The sequence below is a fragment of the Mandrillus leucophaeus genome, unplaced genomic scaffold (genome assembly GCF_000951045.1).
Source record: "Mandrillus leucophaeus isolate KB7577 unplaced genomic scaffold, Mleu.le_1.0 Scaffold416, whole genome shotgun sequence".
NCBI classification, from domain to species: Eukaryota; Metazoa; Chordata; class Mammalia; order Primates; family Cercopithecidae; genus Mandrillus; species Mandrillus leucophaeus.
In genome coordinates, this window is record NW_012104432.1 from 994,148 (window position 1) to 1,003,506 (window position 9,359).

General features: G+C 40.8%; 1 protein-coding gene across 1 annotated transcript in view; it reads left to right on the forward strand.

Annotated features, from left to right (window-relative positions):
• Positions 1–9,359, forward strand: part of LOC105548593 (trafficking protein particle complex subunit 12) — a 122,751-nt gene that overhangs the window by 75,159 nt on the left and 38,233 nt on the right. The gene's annotated exons all lie outside the window — the stretch shown is intronic.

Sequence of the window (9,359 nt, forward strand, 5' to 3'; positions counted from 1 at the left end):
TTTCCAGGTCACAATGCTTTGCATCAGAACTCCCGAGTGTTGATTGTTGGACACGTGATTGCTGCTTTATTTGTTTGGAGAAGGCTCATTAGTTCATCTTACTGCTTTTCACTTTGCTCACTGGTTTTTATGAAATCTAACATTCTCAGTCTTTTCTTAGAACAAATCACTAAAAATATGGGAATTTTCAGTTTGGGGCCCCATATCTACCATGAGAACACCCAAATGGAGACCTCTCCTTACCCTGTCTGCACTAGATACAGGCCTTGGCCAGTCACTGGGCTGTAGCTGAAGCCACACGTGGGTTGCACATGGCTGTGGCAGACTCATACAGAGGCAGTGACCCAAGCCTCAGTTTGTCTTCATGCTTCAGGGCTTTGGAGACTTAAGTGAATCATTTATATTTAAGGTATTTTTTCCTCTTAGGACTTTCTCACTGTTTTTGTGTTGTTTTTAGTGTTTTTTAATTTACAGTGCCACATTTAACTCAAAAATGACTTGCTGAGAGCTGTAAGTGTGACACTGTGTGTGCTTGGCAGGGCACAGACACCAAGCAGTATCCCCACCGTTGAGCAGAGGGAAACCAAGCGCATGGCTTGTCCTGCCTGCTGAGGTCAGGATAGGGAAGGACACACGCAGACATGCAGAGACAGAGGGAAATCAATACAAAGCAGTCTTCCCAGCAAAGCATTCGCATAACTTGAAAATGAGACGGAAATGCCAGGGCAAACTTGTAAGTTTGTGCCTTTTTGAAGAAAGGGTAAAGCTGTTAAAATTGGGCAAAGGGTTTGGAAGGCTGCCACAGCCACGTTCTCTGAGGCAGGTGGCACAGGCATCCAGGCATCCTCATGGCACACCTGCTCTGGCCTCACGGCCACCCAGCTGCATCTGGGCCCTCACGCCCCAGTGCGCAGGTGACACAAAAGGCTGCAGAGAGGATGTGATCCACCCAGCACAAACAGCTAGTGAGTGGCAGAAGGTAGCATACCCCACTGAAGGGAAACTGAAATGTCATCTTTTTTCCCTTTCATTTTTCACTGCCCAGCACCAAGGCCTGGGCGATTCCTGGCACATTTCTCTTTTCTATAGTAGCAGTACGGATTTTCAGCACAACAAGGGACAGTCTGAAATAAATTTTGTAGGAGTATTTTCATTTAATGTTTTCTAAATGATTAATGAGAACACTTCTACAGTATTTATACCAACCTAGATTTTGGCAGGTCACAACTATACATGGGAATCTTCCAGAAAAATAGATCCACTAGGAATTGTTTTTCCTTACAGATTTTGACTAGCTTCTCCTTTTTTTTTTTTTCCTTTCCAATGCTCTTTCTCCCTGCAGGAGAAAGATAGGCCTCAGGGCTGGTGTGGAAGCCTTGCATATTTTATCTCACTTGACAACCACCCTCAGCATGGAGGATTTCACTGGGATTCCCAGGGTGGCTCTTCAGAGACAGGGGCTAGGTTTGGTGACTGAGAGAATCAGCTTAAAGGTATTTTTATGTGCATTTACTTAAGACAAAAGTATGAATTACACCAAAGCAGCTTCTGTATGTATCTTGTTGAAGAGGGGAGTGGTTTCCTCGAGGACACGGACCCCATAGCTCTCGACCCCATAGCTCTCATTGTGTGCACAGGGTGCAGGCCCTCGTGCCCAGCGCCAGGAGCTGCTGAGTAAATGTCAGCTCGGTGAAATTCACACGCCCCACCTGGAGCGCACAGGCAGTTTCTCCAGCTGCTTCCATTTAGTGTTTTAATTCTATGATCCATCTATTTTTTCTAGGAAGGGGTATTTTTCTTTCTGATTTAATTCCCTACATTTTTCTCTTTCATATGAAGTTGTAGATATGTTTTTCCTTCGGATTTTTATTCTTTTAAGATTTTTAACCTGTGCGAGACTTTTTCAATGATACAAGTCAATGAGGAGGAAGATCTTCTTCCACTTCAGTCTTCACTTTGCTCCAGGTATTGCTAGGAAAGGCACAAACAATGACAGCGTGTTTAAGGAAGAACCTGGCCAGCTTGGATCACCACTACTGTCATTCTTGATTTTGCATCTACCTGGGGAGGGCCCAGCTTTTAGGTTCCCACTGAGGGAAGCATGAGAGAGGATTGCTTAGAGGATGCTGCCAGAGCTTCCAGCTGACGGTCTTTGCAGGGCGGCTGCCAAGTGGCCTGGTGGACGTATGTTGGCAGCTTTGGATGAATTGGGATTAGGGAATGTTTGTTTACTTGATAACCGAGTATCTACAAGGAGAGGTGGCAGCGTGAGGGAATAGTGCCACCATAACGAGGACACAGCCAGCCATCTCTTCCCTGCCACAGAACCCCAGGCAGTCCCCTTCAGGCTGCAGTTTTCCGTCTGGACTGAGGGACTGGCCGGTGGAGCAGGAGGAGCCGATCACCCTCCGTGGGAACGAGGATGCGCAGAAGTTTGAGTTACCGTGGTTTTTATGTTCTTCTTTTTGAGATGGAGTCTAACTCTGTCGCCCAGGCTGGAGCGCACTGATGCGATCTCGGCTCGCTGCAACCTCCACCTTCCAGATTCAAGCAGTTCTCCTGCCTCAGCCTCCAAGTAGCAGGGATTATAGGCATGTGCCACCACGCCTAGCTAATATTTGTATTTTTGGTAGAGACAGGGTTTTCGCCATGTTGGCCAGGCTGCTCTCGAACTTCCAGCCTCAAGTGATCTGCGCGCCTCAGCCTCCCAAAGTGCTGGGATGACAGGCATGAGCCACCGCGCCCAGCTGAGTTATTAACTGTTACATGGGGGGCAGGGGAAGGGCTCATTATCATTGTTTTAAATAACATTAATGTATTTTCTTTTTAAAATGTTAAAATTTAATTCTGAAAGGATTTTGCTACATTAGTGCTAGTTTTAATTGTGATTTTATTCAATATGTCCCCCAAATGTAAGGAAGAAATGGATAAATTTTGTTCACAAAAATATCCTCCCCACCTCCCAAAAGCAGTAGCAATGGGAGCACCTTAGCACGTGGGAGATTTGAAAAGAACCTGGAAGTCAGGTTTGTTGGAGGAGAAGGATCTGACCACAGCTCAACTCCACCTGCTCCAGCAGCGCGGAGTCCACAGGTACAAGCAGGCGTTTGGTCCCCAAGGCCTCACAGAAGTTCAGGCAGAATTTCATCACCTTCTTTTCCCTTAACCCCCATTTAGGCTTTAAACGCCTGTGTGGTTTTTAAAAGGGTGGAGGTAGCAAGGAAACAATATATATCTAATGAGGGACATTTTCCTGTGTAATATGTAATGAATGTGCTATATGTAGTACTGATTACCTGTTATAATTAAGGCAGCGTATACTGCTGATTACCTGTTTTAATTTGATCCTAAGGAAGGTCAGTGTGCATTTTGAGACATTAGAAAAATATAATTGATATTACCTGATAACCTTTGAGTTAGCGAATTTTAATTTCACATCAGTAAGGTACTGTTTTAGAGCAGTGCTTCTCCATCTCAGCGTGCGCAGGAGTCACCCAGCCTCTTGTGGTGAGCAGGCCCTGATGCAGCAGGTCTGGGCAGGGCCTGAGATTCTGAAGTTCTGACAGGGACACAGGTGACAAGACTGCAGCTGGTCGGAATGTACCTTTAATCAAGTATTAATATTACTCTTTCAGCTACAGCTGGCCACTATATTTAATAGTATTTCTGACAAAAAAAATACATATTTTAAGTTTCAATTTGAGATCCCAAGAACACAGTCCTTCACTCCAAAGAAATGGATCTGATTTTATCTTTTTTCATGTGGCAGCCCCCATATTTGAACCACGCTCATTAAAAACTCCATTTTCCATCTAATACGTCGGAGAGACCATCTTTATTATATTTTAAATTATATGTGTAGTTAGGTTTATCTTCCCTTTTTGTAATTTACAGAAAAATCGAGTAGAGTTCCATATACCCTCTTTCTTCTGCACAGTTTTTAATAACATCTTGCATTTTTACTAGTAAGTAAAAAAATTTTGCATTAGCATAGTACTTTTATTATAATTGATAAACCAATATCGGTACATTGTTATTAAAGTACATAGTTTACCTTAGGGTTCACTCTGTGGGTTGTCCATTCTGTGGGTTTCAACAAATTAATGACATTCCGTGTTCACCGTAGTGTCATGCAGAATAGTTTCACTGCCCTGTGTATTAATCCCCCCACCACCCTGGATTAACCCCCCCACCACCCCTGGATTAATCCTCCCACCACCCCTGGATTAATCCCCCACCACCTCTGGGAACTTGGAGTCTTTCCATTGTCTCCATAGTTTCACCTTTTCCAAAGGTCTTATAGTGAGAATCATACAGTGTATGGTCCTCAGGTTGGCTTCGTTCACTTAGGAATGTGCATTTATGGTTCCACTGTCTTTTTCTGGTTGATAATACGTTTATTATCTCTGAATAATATTCCGCTGTGTGTATATACCACAGCTTATTTATCCATTCCTCTGTTGAAGAATAGAACTTGGTTGCTTCTGGTTTTTGACAATTACGAATAAAGCTGCTATAAACATTCTTTTGCAGGGTTTTGTGTAGACACAAGTTTTCCAATCCTTGGGTAACTCCCTAGGACTGTGATTGCTGGATTTTATGGTAAAAGTATTCTTAGCTTTGTAAATATCTGCCAAGCATCTTCCAAGGCTTTCATACTATTTTGCTTTCCTAAGAACAATGAATGAGAGTTCCTGTTGAGTCACATCCTCAACCAGCCTTTGGTATTGTCATTTTTTGGATTTTTCACTATTCTGATTAGGTGTATAGTGTCATCTCATTGTTTTAATTTGCAGTTCCCTAATGACATATGATGATGAGCATCTTTATATGCTTGTCATTGATAAATCTTTATTGGTGAGGTGTCTGTTCAGATTTGTTGCCCATTTATCAGTTGGGTTATTCGTTTTCTTATTGTCTGTTTTTTGGAGACAGAGTCTCACTCTGTCGCCCAGGCTGGAGTCCAGTTGTGCAGTTATGGCTCACTGCAGCCTCGAGCCCCTGGGCTTAAGCAGTCTTCCCACCTCAGCCAACGGAGTAGCTGGGACTTTAGGCACACACCACACCTGGCTAGTTTTTGTGTTTTTTGTAGAAACCAAAAAAAGCAATCAGTTTGCTTCAGCCTCCCCACCTGCTGGGATTACAGGCATCAGCCACCATACCTGGCCTGTTGTTGATTTTTAAGAATTCTTTGTATATGTTGGATACAAGTTCTTTATTAGATAGGTGTTTTACAAATATTTTCTTCCTATCTGTGACTTGTCTCTTCGTTACTTTAATACTACGTTTTACAGAGCATACGTTTTTAATTTTAATAAAGTCCAGCTTGCTGATTTTTTTCTTTTCATGGATTATGTTTTTGGTGTTGTATCTAAAAGATTATCAACAAACCCAGGTCACCTAGATTTTCATCTGTGTTCTGTTCTAAAAGTTTTACAGTTTTTGCACTTTACATGTAGGTCTGTTATTGGAGTTAATTTTTGTGTAAGATGTAAGATCTGTGTCTAGATTCATTTTTTTCATGTGGACGTCCAGTTGTCCCAGCACCATTTTTGGAAAAACCTGTTCTTTCTCCATTACATTTCCTTTATTCCTCTGTCACAGATCAAACTGACTATATTTGTGAGGAGCAATTTCTTGTCTTTCTGCTCGGGGCCACTGATCTATTTGTCCATTCTTTCTCGAGGACCACACAGTCACCCAGTCTTTTTACAGTAGCTTTCGAGTAGCTCTTAAGGTGGGTAGTCTCAGCCCTCCAGATTTGCTCTCTTTAATGTTATGTTGGATATTCTGAGTGTTTTCCTTCTCCATATTAACTTCAGAGTCATTTCGTTGATAACCATGAAATAATTTGCTGGGATTTTGATTGGGGCTGCATCGAATCTGTAGGTCAAGTTGTAAAGAACTGTTGTTTTAGCAGTGTTGTCTTCCTGTCCATGAATGTGGAATATCTCTTGATTTTTTTCAGTTCTGTGAATTTTTTCATCAGAGTTTTGTAGTTTTCTTCCTACAGCTCTTGTGCTTATTTTGTCCATTTTATACCTAGGGTATTTCACTTATTTATATGGGAAATGATAGTGTGTTTTTAATTTCAAATTCCCATCTTTTATTGGTAGTATCTAGGAAGCCAGTTGACTTTTGCATATTGATCTCGTATCCTGTGACTTTTAAACTCTTACTAGTTTAGAAGTTTTTTTGTTCTTTGAGATTTTTCTTCATAATTATGTCATTGCAAGCAAATAGTTTTATTTCCTTCTTCCCACTCTGTGTACCTTTGGTTTTCTTTTCTTGTCATTGCATTAGCTCGAACTTCCAGTACAATGTTCAGTGGAAGAGATGAGAGGGAACATTGTTGCTTTATTCATGATCTTAGGGGGAAATCACTGAGTTTCTCACTCTTAAGTATGTTGTTAGCTGCAGTTGTTTTATAATGTCCTTTATTAAGTTGAAGAAGTTTCCCTCTATTCCTTGTTTGCTGAGAGTTTTTATCATGAGCTGGTGCTGGATTTTGTTAAATGCTTTTCTACATCTATGGATAAGATTTTTGTTCTTTAGCCTGTTTGATGTAGTAGATTATGTTAACTGATTTTGGAATGTTAGATCACCCTTGCATACCTGGAATAAATTCTGTCTGGTCATGGTTTATAATTCTTTTTATACATTGTTGGATTTGGTTGCTAATTTTTTGTTGACTTCAGTTCTCTTCGATTCAGTTTGCTAATTTTGTTGAAGATTTTTGCATTTATGTTCATGAGACATATTGGTCTATATATTTTTTTTCTTGTAACGTCTTTGGTTTTGGTATTAGGGTAATGCCAGCCTCATATAAGAAGTTAGAAAGTATTCCTCTGCTTCTGTTTTCGGGAGGAGATTGTGGAGAACTTATATCATTTCTTCCATAAATGTTTGGTGGAATTCACAGTGAAACCATCTGGGTCTGGGGCTTGCTTTTTTGGAAAGGTTTTTCTTTTTCTATCTAAGTTACCAAATGTGTGGACATAGAGCTGTTCATAATATTCCTTTATTATTCTTTTACTGTCCGTAGGATCCACAGTAATAATCCTTCACTTCTAGTACTAGTTGTTTATGTCTTCTCTTTTTTTGACTGGCCTGGGGAGAGGCTTATTGGTCTTGTCAGAGTTTTATTGGTCTTGTCAAAGAATATGTTTTTGGTTTGGTTGATTTTGTCTATTGATTTCCTGTTTTCAGTTTCACTGATTTCTGCTCTAATTTTTATTATTATATTTTTATTTTTATTATTTTATTCTCTACTGCTTACTTTAGGCTTATATTGCTCTTTCTTTCCTTCTAGTTTTCAAAGGTGGAAGCTGGTTTCAGATCTTTCTTTTCTAGTATATGCATTTAATGCTAAAAAGCTTCCTCTCAGCACTGCTTTTGCTGCATCCCACAAATTTTGATGTTGTATTTTTATTTTCACTTTGTTCAAAATATTTTCACATGTGCTTTTACATCCAGAAGCACCCCCATGTCCATGGGCAGTTGTCAGGGTAGGGGGCAGCTAACTTTCTGCCACCGTCTCAGGTGAAGTGGCAGGAGTCACACAGCCTGTTTTCTCACCATCTACCAAACTGTATTCCAGATCGGAGTATTAACAGCTAGTCTATAAATTGAGATTGGAGTATTAACAGCCAGTCTGTAAATTGAGATCGGAGTATTAACAGTCTATAAATTGAGATCGGAGTATTAACAGCCAGTCTGTAAATTGAGATCGGAGTATTAACAGCTGGTCTGTACATTGAGATCGGAGTATTAACAGCTAGTCTGTAAATTGAGATCGGAGTATTAACAGCTAGTCTGTACATTGAGATCGGAGTATTAACAGCTAGTCTATAAATTGAGATTGGGGTATTAACAGCCAGTCTGTAAATTGAGATCGGAGTATTAACAGTCTATAAATTGAGATCGGAGTATTAACAGCTAGTCTGTACATTGAGATCGGAGTATTAACAGCTAGTCTGTAAATTGAGATCGGAGTATTAACAGCTAGTCTGTACATTGAGATCGGAGTATTAACAGTCTATAAATTGAGATCGGAGTATTAACAGCCAGTCTGTAAATTGAGATCGAGTATTAACAGTCTATAAATTGAGATCGGAGTATTAACAGCCAGTCTGTAAATTGAGAGCGGAGTATTAACATCTAGTCCCAAGTTGAGTTTGAGAACTTCCAGTAGGGGTTTGTTTCTGTGCTTACCTTATAGAGCTTGAAGGGTTCTTGAGATACTCTCTCCCTTGAGGTAAGTGATCAGCCACATAGGAGTGATTCTGGCCCCTTCTCTACTTGAGACAGAAGGATGGAAGTGACACGGCTTACATATAACTTACCATGTTGGGCCGGTTCCACAGTGATGTGACTTACATATGACTTGCATTGCAGGCCAGTCCCCTGCGTCATTATACTGATGGTCTAGAAATGTTTATTTCTGGGAAACCGAAGTGACTCAGGTTGTAACTTAAGCTCAGCCAGACATTCTCTTGAGATACAGAAATTATTTAGTGGCATCAAAAAAGAAAGTTTAAACATTTTAATTTCAATAATTGTTATCTTTCTTTTCTCCAGCTTATCATCACAGTAAAACTATTTTCCATAGTGTTCCTTAATTTTCATTGTCTTCTTTTTGGACCTTTCTTATTAAAGACCATAACCATAAAGCTCATTTCAGTGTGGTCGTGGCCCATTCTCAGTAATGGTTAAGGAATAGACAGATGGATACACTGAGGCACAGAGATGTGCAAAATATGTTAAGTGGCTTGCAGAAGTCACACGCGTGTTTCCTCACCATCTTTCAGACTATATTCCAGATCCGAATATTCATCACTTAGGCCTATTTTGAAAAGCACTTTGCTGAATACGTGGGATTACCCTCTGCTGGCATTTCTCTGTTCTTTATCTCATTTATAATCAATGCATGCTATTTGATTTTTTGCTGATTGTTATCTACTTAGTATATATACTACAGATCAAATTCCAAATCCTATTAGAAGAGAACGCAATATTAACAATAAGTTTACCTTACCCTGAGAGATGATGCAGCCACATGTGATATGATATAAAGGTGGTTTCTCTTGGGCTTCTTCCTCTTAGCACACTCGTAACCAGACAGCTCCGAGTGATAGATTTTTCAAGTCCAGCTCCCTTGCCTCCTGTTGGGACAGCTCAGAGGCAGAGCGCAGGCTCCAGGGCCACGTGGAATCCAGTGGGAGGCCCATTCCCAGGGCCCAGGCCTGAGATGCACCTGTGCTCAGTTTCCCTCCCCACTGGCCAGAACCACTGGCTGGCTTACAGCTTCTCCCTTCAGGGTCTCCTTCTGGGGAACCCAACCTAAGCAACCTTCATTC